Raw genomic sequence first — 14,652 nt, forward strand, 5'->3', positions numbered from 1 at the left:
CTAATATAATATATAATTGCATAATAACTAAAAGCTATATATAATTAGGCTACTTTGGCATTGAAATAAATGTCATGATTTGATTTTGATTAATTTGATTGAAAAGTACATTTCTTGAGTAAATTTCCTCAAGGAAAAAACATCTCTCTCAATTAGTGCTGTGATCTATAAGGAGAATCCCAGTTGGTGCATTACCATAATATGAATAACTGATTGTTGGCTTTTTAAATTGCACATAATGACTTTTTTTTGTATAATAATAACAATATAATAATAGACCTACATTTCAAACATGGGCTAAATTAAATTTTGAAGGGCAGGTTATGTACAAATACAATAAATATGCAACATAGTGCATATATTTAGCAAAATGTTCCTTTCTGGAGTTCATTTTTCTAGTTGACTAATGAGTTTTTGGACATTGAATGGCTTTTCTAAACTGTTTTCTTGAACACTGACTACATGTGACATGATACAGATTTGATAAGATCTATTTTCAACATACTTTCTGATGTTCATTTATATTTATTATGTGCTGTAACTAGTAGTAAAGCATAAGAGAAGATCAGTTCACATGCGTTCCAGTTTCGCTTGAACTGAGGCAGCAACAGCGATCCGTCATGCCACATTAAAGAGCGGCAAAACAGTATTCATTGTTTGAAATGTACAATAAAATTGACAAGAATTTGAAAGCTGAGACTTTGAAGTAACAAAGCATAAAGCGATTTATTGGATGGGAAGTGTGCTACAAAGCTTTGTTCATTCATCAACCGAAAACAGCAAAGACTGAAAGATCAATTTGAGGATTTAAGAATCAATATCGTTTCTTCAAAATGAGAATTCAAGATTCAAGATCAATTCAAAATGAAAATCAAGAAAGAGTTCAACCCAACCCAATATGAAATATAATTTAAAAAAAACATCTATTAATTATTATTTTTTTAAATGTAAATCACAGCAAATTTCCACCGATTTGAATTATTAAATGATTATTGATCTATTAAAATCATCTAAAGGTGGAGTCACGTTTATAAAAATGAAATTATAAATGTGCAATTATAAACAATACAATATAAACCATGCCTGTTCATAATGACAGTATATCCAATATAATTGTACCCACTGTGAGCAGGAGAGGCCAAAATGCTGTCATCGCTGCAACATGGAATGAATGAAGCTGTTAGCCGACATCTAAAGCACAAGTACAAGACCTCGGCCTCTATAAACACACCACATCTTTGATCCACTTTAATAAATCATTCAAACAGCCAGCATATCCTACCTCTCTCCCTACCCCTCTCCCCTCATTCTATACAAACACAAGTTAGGGATGCCTGGACTGCAGTGCACTTTTCATGCAAGAAGCTTTCAGGCTGTTGTTGGTTTAAAGCACATTGTTCCAGTTGGCTTCCCTTCACATACTGTACAGTTACTCACACACACACACACGCTTCTGCATAGGTTGAAAAATGGTGAATGACTGCTATGACAAACTGGACAATGGGGCATTGCGGGACTCTTTAATAGCCCTATGGGGTTCTGAAAAGCACAACTTTTCCTCTATATCAGTAGTTCTCAACCAGGGGCCTCAGGGGCCCATTTGGGGGCCTCAGCAAACTTCCAAGAGGTCCACAGAATGCCTTATTAATTTAAGGCCTTTTTAAATTCATAAATGATTATTAATATAGTCAAAATACCAGTCACATTAGTTAGACTGTGCGCATTTATCACACACAGAAGTCACTTTCAAACCAAAAGCTTTCTGCCGGTCAATGTGGAAAATCTGTGTGCCCAACTTGAACATGTTGTGAAATTTGCCTGGGGAAATCTGACAGCAGTTTGTGTGGATTCCTACTGAAATAACTGGATTTTGCTCACAGACACATTTGCTGAGCCATCGTAAATTTAACTGCACCTTGAAGAATGAATATTGTCTACTCAAATATTGTGCTGAACAATAGTAAAAAAGTTGAGAAACATTGCTCGTCATTGTGCAACATCTCTGAAATCAATGTATTTGCAGTGTTATCTGACGCAGTGTGAACTTTAACATGCAAGCGCCCTAATTTGCACCGACTAAGCAAATGTTAAAGTCCCACTGAAGTGCCTTGAAACACGCAGCATCATTCAATGTGTTGACGTAATTTTCACTGAAACAGGAAGACGGGGCGGGACATATAAAACAGATCCCCTTTTTTAAAATAGCCAATGGCGTTTCATTTCTATAACAGCTCGGCCAGAGAGCATTTTATTGGAAATCACTGATCCATATTAGCGAAAGTGAGAGATTGTAAGTTTTGAATGCTAACATCTTCTAAATATAAATTGTCATAGTTTTGGAGCACAGACTAACAGCCAAAAAACTTCAACTTTAAACTCTACGGCTCTAGTCATCTCTTCACTCCCCATGATCAGCAGGCCTCACGTCGCTTATACATACTCGGAAGGTTACAGTGGCTTTAAATCATTAAATATCTCCAAAATAAACCTGTCAGCTCAGATCAGGTATCAGAGGAAAAACAAAACGAAAACAAAAGTAGCGTAGCATAAAAAGCGGCCTGCTGAAGGGGAGCAGAGCAGTTGTGGTGTGAATCTCTGCGTGGTCAGGGTAAGGTATGAGTGGAGTAAAGGCCACAATCTGGAATGCTCTGAGAAGATATCGGATCACAGGCCGTCTGTATATGTGTCAGTATCCTTAGTGTAGTTACAACTAGGCTAAAGTCCATTAATCAACTGCACTAACTAATGAATGCCCTTTTAACTACACATGCAAACTAATACACATGATTCGCACACACACGGACACGCTTCAATGTCCCGGTCTGTTTAAAATAGACCTGCATAATACATGAAACGCAGACACGCAAGAGGAACAGGTGTGAGACAGAAGGTGTCAAAGTGTGTGTGTGTGACAGCAGCAGCAGTGGACTAAGAAAACAGACAAACTTGCACACTTCAAATGTGCCTGTGAGCAACAGTTAAAACTTCAAAAATATGTGCGCTTAAAATGTTGTAATTCCAAAAAGCTCCCTCTGCTGACGGGATTTCTTTCTGTTTCTTTCCAGCTCGCTGTCTCTCATCAGGGTCGGAAGCCACTGAAAGGCAAGCACGCAAATGCTAACTTTTGATCTGTTTCCAGCTCCAGAGCAAGTTCCCACGTAAAAGCCCCTGGGAGAGAGAGAGAGTATGACCAAGAAAACCAGAGGGGAGGCTTGTGACGTCCCTTAAAGACGCATGTTTAAAGACTTCCCAGCAGTGAGTAAAAACACAGTGGCTGCTCTCCCCCCAGGCCTCAAGTACTGCTTGCTTTACAAGACCTAAATACATGAACCCTGTCAGAGCTTCTGACGCTCGTTCCCACTGTCTGTCACCCACACATCATGTGTTTATTAGTTATTCCAGTGGTTTATGCATGTTATTCCTACTGAAGAAAAGGTTAAAACCAGTCTAAACTGGTTTTAGATGGTCTGTTACCTGGTATTGGGCTAATTTAGCTGGACAGTGAACTGGACTCCTAGGCTGACCAACTGAAAAAATGTTCTCAAATCTCAAAATGAATCAAAATACAATCTAGGAGGCCAGCAAACCAGAGATAGCACAAACATACAGCTCCCAATGCTTAAACTTTAAAAAGGAAAAAAAAAAAGAGCTTAAACCAGCCTAAGATGGTTAGCGCAATTATATAGTTATCTGTTCTTAACTGGTTTAAGATGGTCTCCAAGAAGAAAAAAAACCCCTCTAAAACCAGTTTGGGAGACCATATAAAATCAGCAAAGTGTTTTGGTGTTTAGCTAAACTGGTGTATAGTTTAGCTACTGGTCTTAAGAGTGCCAAAGATTCTGTTAAAACCATTCAAAATACCATCATGGAAAGGAAAGGAAATGGTTAAAACAAAATACTGTTTTACACTACAGTTAACAAGTCTAAGTTCGTTTAAGCTGGTCTTAACTGGTTAAATCTGTTCCCTCAGCCTGGCCAAGCTGGCTTTTAGCAAGTTTAACTGGGTAGTCAACTGGTATGACCAGTAGAAAAGTAATCAAACCACTCTAAAACCACTAAATGGCCAGCCTGACCAGGCCGAGAGGCCAACAAAAACCAGCAAACCCCCTTAAGCTTTTTTTCAGTGGCTGATGGCACTCATCCAAATGTTCCTGCTGAATAAAATAAAAATAAATAAAATAATGATAATAATAAACCAGTGATTTATTGGTCTTAGCTGGTTTTATTTTCCAGCATAGCCTGATCAATTGCAAAAAAACTCTTTAAAACCAGCCAACAGATGAGTCTGACCAGGCTTTGAGTCCAACTAAGGCCAGCCAACCTGTTTAAGCTATTTTAAGATGTGTATTTTTTTTTGTCAGCAGGTATGGCACAATCATATAGCATCGTTCTTAGCCTAATTTCTCAGTTTTAATGATACGAAACATCAAGCATAAAGACTTATAACTGTCAGGAAATATTGTGTTTGTGTGTTATTGTGTCTGTCCCTCAGGACTGTGTCGCGACACACGGCAGAGTTTGAGCTCCTGCCAGAAAAATCTAGGCGCAAATAAGGCTAGTGCTTATTTACATTCCTTGATTCTACAACCAGAGCCGATAACTGACCCAGTTCTTTAATCCATCCAAGTTAAAAATCTCTTACACACACACATACACATGCAGAGGCAGGTATATAATAGCCAGCCAAGTAGGAGAAATCAAAGCTTAAGCTGGAAAAATAGCCTTGGGATCTGATGACTGGGATGAGAAACAGGTGGTGCGTAGAGGCCTGAGAATGGGGAGCTTTATATTCCGTAAAGATACTACGAAGAGATACGGCCTGCATCTGTCCTGCTTTTACTCTTGACCTAATGTGTAACAGGCTGCTGCTACAAAGTCAGCACGCAGGGTCTTTTTTCTGTCTATCTTGTTCTTTTTTGTTCCAAGCTGATCTTAGCATCTGAAAAGCCCACTAAACTCCTCTAAAACCAGCAAATAGACCAGGCTAGGAGAATACCAGCAAACCAGCTTAAAATGGTTAAATCAGTTATTTAAATGTCTAAATGTTTCAGAAGGGCCAGGTCACTTGTCCAAATGACCATTCAAGTACACTCCATGTCTTATAAACTCTGTTGTCTGGTAGTTTATGGTGTTGTATTTTGTGTGACAAGCTGCAGTCAGGCTGTGCACTATTGATATAACAGGCACCGGTTTTTACCAACTAGCCAAACACGTTCTGACAGCCTCACACAGGCCGACCATTGTCAAGGCTCCTGTAGCCAGAATGCTATTGCCAGCTACTGTCTTTATGGATCAGAGCAAAGAAAAACACAGGAGAAATGCTAACAGTGCAGTCAGCCCTCTCTCCCTGATGCTCTTCTTTCATGTCACCTTTTCCACCTCTACATCTCAACTGACATGCTCCAAACTTTCCAAAAATTACCATTCCCTCTAAGTCTTCACAGAGAAGTGGGTCTAGATTGTAAACGGCATGAACTTTCAGCTCTTTGAAGATGACTAAAATTGCTGTGTTTGTTACCGTTCCCTTCAATTCTCAGACTGGAGTGGTTATCTTCCGTGTGCAGCTGTCCAACAAGCTGCTGGCCAAAAAGAAAAGAAATATCGCATTGGACATGAAATTAATGTGCAGATTTGCACTGATTGCACATGCTCTTATAAATACAAATATGGCCATCCATGGCGACCTAACTACCAATGCTGGGGTCTTTATATTGAAGACCAAACCAAACCTGTTCTAAACCTGTATGACCTTCCTCCTCCTGTGGAACACAAAAGAAGATATTTTGAGGAATGTTTAACAGATTTGTCCATACAATGAAAGCCAAAGGGGCCCAAAACAACACGACTGGATCCCATTGACATTTCCAAATTTTATTTTTGTTAACATCTAATAATTAACAAAATAAGAAAGCCATTCAGAATAGGAATGACATGAGGGTGGATAAATGACGACAACATTTTTTGAGTGAACTGCAGTTAGTCTGGGGAGTCTGCTCTGTATTTTCTACTGCAAAATGACTCTGGACGCAATTGGATAGTTCTTCAACCAGTCAGACCACAAGGTGTATGATCAATGGGCATCTATCCATCGCTTCTCTATCCGTCATTGTGTTAAACCCGCCAATAGCATGCCAGGTGGCTAAACCAGTCTCTGATTGGTTCCCACAAAAGTGCAATAAAAGCAGTAGAAATGAATTTATAGGTTTTTTGCAGGGCGAAATCAAATCTCCGGCAGATCAGGATGGGCTTACCCAGTCTAACACTTGCAGTGAAGTGCGCTTAAAGGGTTACTTCAGCGATTAGCATATGACTTTGTATCAGTAGAAACCCTGGAGTATATTCAAATCCCCCTGAGACAAGAGATTTATGGATTTTATTTCTGGAAAAATTCCTCTCATGACGCAAATTGACGATATTTGCATCATCTTTGGAATTTTTGGCCAGAGGCTACTACAGCCAGCAGAGGGAGCTATTTCCATGTTTTGAACCCGCGCATGAGGGATGGAGATCACACTCTGAGCTCAGCTCACAGCTGCAGGCACTCATTTAAACGGACCTATGCTGAGCAATGTAAGCGTTTTACTTCTCAAATTAATTTCTATAAAAGTTAAGCTTCCAAAGGCATGAACTGAAAACGCGCCAGACTTAGCACGCGTTGTAAATGTATGCCACGAGTGTGGTTGCGATTTCCTCAGCTCTCATCATGAGAGCTCATCAGCTCATTTATGACGTTAAAAGTAATCTGACTCCTGCAACGTTAGAGCTGTGAGGCTCACGCGGCGACTCGATCATTATATTGAACAGACACGTTCAGTTTTTAATTGCAGTGTCTTCTCCAACTCAGTCCCAATAATCCAGTAGGTGGCTTCGGGAGTGGCCTCACAGGGCAGCGAAGCATTCTGGGAATTGTAGTCTTTCATCCGCATGAGACAAAAATACATCTTTTCTCAGTCTAGAAGGCACCAAATTCAAAAATAAATTCACATTTCTACTGCACTGATGACCCAGTTAAAATACAGATTCATCTTTCCAGTGCTGAAGCACCCCTTTAAATGAAATTACACTTTCATGTTTCTTAACACATAAAAAAAGTTGTATACTCTGTAACAATGTAAAATTAAAAGTTTTACTTTAAAGTGCATTTTAAATCATTATGTTTAAGTTTGTCACGCTTTATAAAAGTACACTTATTTTGATGTGTTACCTCCAAAAAGCACTCCAGTTCAGCTTATTGCATTTATTAAGAAGAATTTCAACTATAATACATTTTCATTTAATTGCAATTAACAATTAAGGGTCTGAAAACATTAAGTTCAAACTCAGTATAAGATAAGCTATACTTCTTTTTCACAAGGGTATTATTTTAATTTAAGAGCTCCATGCAGTTTTTCCAAGTAATTCAAATGAATAATCCACCCTACGTTTTTTTTTTTTTTTCTTTACAGAGAAAACCAACCCACATGTCAAAAAGGGACGATATTCCATTGAAATGGTTTCATATTTACTTCTGTGGGAGTCTTTGGTCATACATTGATAGTCACTAATCTACGAATGACTAAACAGCCCTAGAAGTTTGCGTTTCCTGACAAACACCTTCACTCCCCAACATGCCCTTGACCCAATCGCAGATCTCTAAAGATGCCAAAACCACATGAGCTTTTAATGAAGAGCCTCACACTTCTCACTTTCCAATTTTTCCCTTCACTTGCAAAGTCCCATTCCGAGTTCATGGAAAGTTCCTTCAAGCAGCCTGCCACATATACGCTTCCGTCTGCTGGCAGAGACTATGCGCAAAGATATTAACTCAACAGATCAACAGACAGAGCTTTAAGCTTCTCCAAATCAAACTGCCAAAGAGCTCATATGTACCGGCCAACCTAAACTGCAACACACCCTGCAAAACTGATCGCTTGAAACCAAACCCAAACAAACTGAGGCACTTGAGGCGCGCATACAAACAGAAGCAGACTGAGCTCGCTGTCCTGTGATCCGCTACAACCGGCTATCACCTTGCAGATAAGGTCTTACAGTAGAGGGATTGTCTTGTGTCAGCACACACCCTCCCCCTCAATCCCTCCAGTCCCAGCAGCCCCCTGCAATAACAAACCCCCGTGCAGCCACGCCGCTCGCCTGGAGCGTCTAACAGGAGTGCGGTGCTATAAAACCCTTTCATTTGCACACTAACCAAACACTTCCCGCAGACACGAATCAATCATTAACAGCAACCAGTTAAAGGCAGTCAAGCCAGTAACGCTGACTACTTACCCTTTCCGACACAGTTTTCCAGCAAGTCCCCAAGAAAAAAGAAATCCCAATGGAAATCAGAGTCCTTAAGGATTGTCAATAGATCCAGCTTTGAGACTGCCAGTATCAGCTGTTTATAGGTCTAGATGTGGGATGGGTAGTACAGCGCTCACACTCGCCTGCTTCTGTGACTGAGACTGAGTGTGTATCTGACACGCTGGTGTAGTAAACTCTCCTTCTGGCTTAATCACTGCTCCTCCCCTCACGCTCGCATAGTAAGAGAGGCAGAGAGAGAGAGAGAGAGAGAGAGAGAGAGAGAGAGAGAGAGAGAGAGAGAGAGAGAGAGAGAGAGAGAGGGGTGGTAGACAGCACTACCCTTGATAATCATTACAAAGACTAAAGGGAAACCACACGATTTCTTGCTAACCTTTTGGCCCTGTTTACACCTGGTATTAAGATGCATTTCGGTCGATCAGATTACAAGTGTACGACGATAGGTATAAACGGGGATCTAAAACGTTTTGAGCTTGTACACTTTCGACCACTTCCAGAGGTAGTCGAAAACGCATTGGACCGGATTGCTTTCGTAGTGTAAACGCTCGTGTGGTCGAATGTATTCGAACAGCCACAAAAGAGCGCCTGCTCTACGCCTACTGACCTAATGAATTAACATTATGGGAAGCGCACTAGCCAGATGGATTTAAACTCTGTCAGCTGGAGACCCAAGTTTGGTTTGATAATGAAAAACAAACCAAGCACAATGTTCTCTCACTATTACAGATTTTTAATGCACTCACTGTGTTTGGCTGGTCGGGTGGCTGTCAGAGCAGAAACAAAATATGTTTTCAGTCTTCTCCAGGTGTGTTCAAATGTAGATTTTGCAAGCTTATTTTGTCCATTAGATTGAAAGATCTGGAAAAAAAAAACATAAATTTACCTGCCCATAGACCCTCCCCTTGAAGAAATCAGGACAGAAGTGGTAGAAAGTGGACACAAGAGAGATGTATCTTAGTCATCTAATTGTGATTTAATCAACAAAATGCATCTTTATACCAGGTGTAGCCTATTAGCCAAATAAAGTCTTAGTTTCATTACTGGTGGTTATTAAACTTGAATTTTCAACAATGCTAATCTTTCTAAGCTTAAATGATCAACACAACAGAACTAGTTGAAAGCATTTGTCATGAGTGAAAAAAAAAACGCTTGCAGGGAGTGTTATAAATTGTAAAGCGTTTTCAAACTGAAACTGAAAGCTAAATATAGTTTTATGTCTTCTTTTAGAGGCAGAGCAAGAGTTTCGTTTATGATACGAAAGAGTTACGTAGATTAAATATTCAATCTTTGGGGAACTAAATATAAAACTTTGGAAAACAATGATCGACCACTATCCTTATTAATTTTATTTTATTCACAATTCATAATTTGTTTTAAGAATAATCAGAGGAAAATAAATACAAACATCCTTATTTTCTTTACATTATTATTATTACTATTATTTACTATTATTATTTTATAAGCAGACTCAATGTAAAAATGTAATGACTTTGTAAAACAATGATTGACCACTATCCTAACTATTTGAAGGGGAAAATTTATGATCAAATTAAATTATAAAGAATTATTATTATTATTATTATTATTATTAATAATAATAATAATATAATGAATAAGAGGAAAATAAATAATACTTTATTATTATTATTATTAATATTATTATTATTATCATCATAGGTGGACTAAATGTAAAAGTTTAAAAACTTTGAAACTTTAGTCAACTACTATACTAAAATTTTAAGTAAACTTTTTTTTATCCTTCACAGTATTGATTTTATATTAAAATTAATTAATATTACATTATCTAATTATTTTCATTAAAATATTTTATTGAATATAATTATATTAATGTAAGTTATGCAAGTTGAATTACCACTGTAAAATGATTATGAAATGATTTATATGCTATATAAATAAACTTCCCTTGCCTGTAATGTTACAGGCCTACAAGCACAACAGATACTAATTAACATTTATAAAACTTCATATGAATAGTAAGACACCATAGTGTAGTCAAAAAAGGTCATTATTTGAAACTAAATACTCCTAAAGTTCAACTGGAACTGCCAGCACTCGGCTCACGTAACAACACCTTCAGTGAAGAGTGTTATATCTGGTTGAGAAACAATCACCTTCTAGCATGAGCGACAATATTCATTGACCTCATGCATTACAGTAGCCTGACGAGCCAGACCCACATCAAGATGTTTGGTCTGGAAACTCACCATAGACAGGGCTCAATCCTGTGGGGCGGGATAAACGGTTGTCTTTCAAACTCCCTCTGCACGCGATAGGATAGCGCTACAACCAACCAGAGCAACGAAGGTGAAACAGAGCAGATTAAACTTTCACTGTATCCGGTCGGCAAAACTCTGAACACATCTTCCCTTTTTTAAGAATGACTTCAGTGCCGCTCTTTGTTCTTTTTTCTAGTTTCTACGTTTACTAGCACGCAGGCGCAACTCGGCCGTCATTATGTTAAGCCCCGCCCACCGACTCTATACACGATGTGATTGGCCTGACCAGAGTTCTGCGTTTACAGCGCAGAAGTGTATTGAGAGTTGCTAGACGACACTTGCGGCAGATTAGATTTGCTGCCGTTAGGGTGCGTCTACAGGCTAGCATTACAGAGCTTTCAGCCAAAACAGTATTTCCAATCACAGCCTAAAGAGTCAGAGACACTTCTTTTTATGTGATCGTTAAAACCAGTGATTGAAATGACTGTTAAACGTTTAAAACGGATGGTGCTAGAACAACTGAAAGATCTCAGTGACAGATCGTCTAATCATGCCCTAGTTAACAAGGGAAGAGAACTACAGAGTGCAATAGAGGAACAGTCACAGTTGGGAATCCCTGTGACTGAAATAGTGCCGCTAATTATGTATTGAGGGGAAATGCTAAGCAGGCAGATGGAATGGTAGGTTTGGGGTGTCAGGCTTCGTGATGCCGTCATTAGGAGACGGAGGACGAGCCAAATGCAGACACAAGCATGTCAAGAGATCCGGGAAGCAGAGCTGAGCCACTTATCAGCCTCTTACTTACAGACGCCAGATGCCGACTGGGACTCCGCCCCTTTATATCAGTCAGCCCTGGTCTACCATTATTACGCATGTCATTCTGAAAACAGCGGAATGTAGTTGCAGACAAAAAGGAAACCTAAGTGTAACACTTTTTTTTGCTTAATATAAGCTACACTTTATTTTAATGCTCCCCAACCGACATTCTACTGACTAGAAGTAACTTTGCAACTACGTCAATGGGAATCCTGACATTTAACTAATACTCTAATGACAGTTGGTAGACATGTATCTGCAAAGTTACTTATAGTTAGTAGAACGTCTAAAGTGGACCATCAAAATAAAGTGTAACTAAAGAAAGAAAAGAGTTAAAAAGTAAAAAAAAAAAAAAAAAAAAAAAGTGATGCCACAGGTTACACTATTAAAAATAAAGGCTCCTAAAGGTTTTTGCAACGATGCCATAGAAGAATCGTTTTTGGTTCCCAAAAGAACCTTTCAGTGAGCAGTTCTTAAAAGAACCATTGTTCACACTTGTAGTTTGGTTCACTTGGTTCATTTGGTCTAGACCAAAGAAGAAGAAAAAATCAGGTGTGTTCACACTTGCCATGTTTTGTTAGTTTAAAACGGACCCAGGTGCGATTGCCCTGTTAGTGTGGTTCATTTGAACATGTGTGACCGCTGCCATCCGAACCCTGGAGTGCACCAAACAAGCTTCTGAACTTTGGTGCAGTTCGAATTAAATTTGAATGCAACACAGACCATGTAAATAAACCAAAAATAGGAAGACCCTAAAAAGGAGAGGATGCTCACATTAGATTCGATTGCAAAAACATTCGATTTTTTTCACAGTTCGGTACAAGCATCAGAACCACGTCTCCTCGCATCAGATCTGCATTTGTGTGTGTGACGGAGGGATTCCTGCCGCTGTTTTAACTCACACTTTTTAGAAGCACTTCACAAGTTCTCAGCTGATTAAAATAACATCCAGGGTTCCCACAACTTGGTTAACTCAAAATTCAAGGACCTTTTCAAGGGCTTTCCAGGTCCAACACCCTCAAATTCAAGGATTGAATCTCATACACGACGCCAGAGCCTACGAGATTCACTTCTGGCGTTGGCATACACTAAGCCAGCTTGTGTATACCGGAAGAGATGTCTTTACATGTACACGACACCAGAGCGTGTATTATTGACCTTATCGGAAGTTAAGCTTGTTCCAGGCTGTTAGAAATAGTGTTGTATTTGAGGAAAAAAATTATATAAATACTCGAAAAAAAGGCCTGATTTCTCACACAAACTGATCGTTTTGTATCTTAAAAGGATAGTTCACTTTAAAATTAAAATTCTGTCATCCTTTACTCACCCTCAAGTTGTTTCAAACCTGCATGAATTTCTTTCTTCAGCTTAACACAGGGGAATATATTTTGAAGATGTCAGTAACTAAACTGTTAACTGGAGCCATTGACTTCCATAGTATTTTTTTTCCTACTATGGAAGTCAATGGCTCCAGTTAACTGTTTGGTTACTGACATTCAGCTAAAGAAAGAAATTCATTTGAAAGAAACAACTTGAGGGTGAGTAAATGATGACAAGAGTTTTCATTTTAAAGTGAACTATCCCTTTAAGATATCAATGTGTCGTCATGAGCCACAGGGCTCTTTGTCCTCATATAACGTTACTCATTGACATGATTATATGGCCGGCACACAGCAACGGTTAGAGTTAAAAATCTCCGTTTGTGTTCTACTGAAGAAACAAAGATACCTACAGTACATGTTGGATGCACTGGGGGTAAGCAGATAAACATCAAATTTAAATTTTTGGGTGAACTAACCCTTTAACCAAACCAAACGTACTAAGTGTGAACACACCCTTAGAGTGACGAACATTTTAATAATCTAAAAAACCCTTTTCCACTATAAAGTGGAATAAAAACATTCCATTTATGTAAAAGATTCTTAATGGAACCAATAAAGAACCTTCATTTTTAGGAGTGATATGCTAGATAATAATCAATTCATAATGCAAACTCAGAAAACAAGGAAGTAAAAATGTAACCAATTTCTTAATTGACTTTTGGCTAAAATCATTTCCATACACTTTCTTCCCATCATCAAGTTTGCATTTAGCTGTCAGTCATTTGAGTTATTTTTTTCTTATCTTTTGTTCAATCCCTTTTGTGTAATTAAACATGGACGGAACTTCTGACATCATGAATGACTTTGTTTATAAAGATTCATACAGCTAAAATCCGAATGCAAACTTCATCAGCACCACACAGATCACCCGAGTGTATTTTTCCCCCTCCGAACCTCTTGGTTGACTGATGTGGCGTGAACATCTTCCAGACAGCTTTGCCGTGGTCCCCTCTGTCTCATTTGTCATCTGAAGTTAAACTCCCAGGGCTTCATGTGCACCCAGCAAGTGGAAGCATTGGCTCAAAAGTTTTCGGCTCTGTTAATCTCTCTATAGGGGGTGTGTAATCCCCTAAATTGGAACACAGATTAGAGTTGTTTAGATTATTCATAAATTACATCTTTAAAGGGATAGTTCACCCACAAATAAAACATTCTGAAAATGTATTCACCGTCATGTCCTTTCAACCCTGTATGACTTTTTTCTTATTCTGCAAATCACAAAAGATGATATTTAAAAAAAAAAAAAAAAAAAAGTGTTTTTTTAGCCAAACAATAAACCAATGATGTCCAATGCTGTGTTGGACCTCATTGCATTTCATTGTACGAGTGGAAACATTCTTCCAAATACTTAGTTTGGTGAAGACAGACAAAAGTCAAACACATTTTTGTTTTAAATAACCCGAATCTTCATTTTTGAACGGATCTTTAAGCCTGCCTTGTTAAAGGGATGGTTTAGGGATAGGCGGACCGGAAAAAAGCACACGGAACTGGTGTGACAAAAGGCGCTACACTTTCTTTGTAAGTTGAATATGGAAGGTGCTCCGCCAGAAGCTAGATATTTTACTTTATAAAGTTTTAAATATGGATATTTTTCTTACACAAACCCATCGATTCGCTTCAGAAGACCTTTATTAACCCCAGGAGTCATGTTGACTTACTTTTATAATGGATGGATGCACTTTTTTGGGTTTCAATTTTTGGGTTGCTATCTACTATTATTATAATGCTTGATTGTATTAATCTTGAGGGAGCCTTTTTGAGTGAACTATCCCTTTAACCAGGGAAGCAATGCTTATTTTGCTAAATATTTTCTTAAAAAAACCTATTTTCTCAAATTAACATGTATACATTTAAGTATAATATTTAGTTTTATTTTAATAATACCATAAGTCAATCAAAGAAGCACACTGAAATAAACT

At 38.4% G+C, this 14,652-nt stretch overlaps 1 protein-coding gene across 6 annotated transcripts in view; it reads right to left on the minus strand.

The window, feature by feature from the left end:
- The window catches only part of sema4ba (sema domain, immunoglobulin domain (Ig), transmembrane domain (TM) and short cytoplasmic domain, (semaphorin) 4Ba), a 112,312-nt gene that overhangs the window by 63,211 nt on the left and 34,449 nt on the right, over positions 1-14,652 (minus strand). The window contains exons 2-3 of one of the 6 annotated variants that reach the window (XM_067418952.1): positions 13,628-13,802; positions 9,042-9,156 (exon numbers count right to left, since the gene is read on the minus strand). The exons of 3 other annotated variants lie outside the window; for them this stretch is intronic. The gene's annotated coding sequence lies outside the window, so the exon portion shown is untranslated. Of the gene's footprint in view, positions 1-8,265; positions 8,435-9,041; positions 9,157-13,627; positions 13,803-14,652 lie in introns of those variants that run through there. 2 more of the 6 variants (XM_067418951.1, XM_067418949.1) reach the window with 2 other exon arrangements.

This window comes from Pseudorasbora parva, chromosome 16 (genome assembly GCF_024679245.1).
Source record: "Pseudorasbora parva isolate DD20220531a chromosome 16, ASM2467924v1, whole genome shotgun sequence".
NCBI lineage: Eukaryota > Metazoa > Chordata > Actinopteri > Cypriniformes > Gobionidae > Pseudorasbora > Pseudorasbora parva.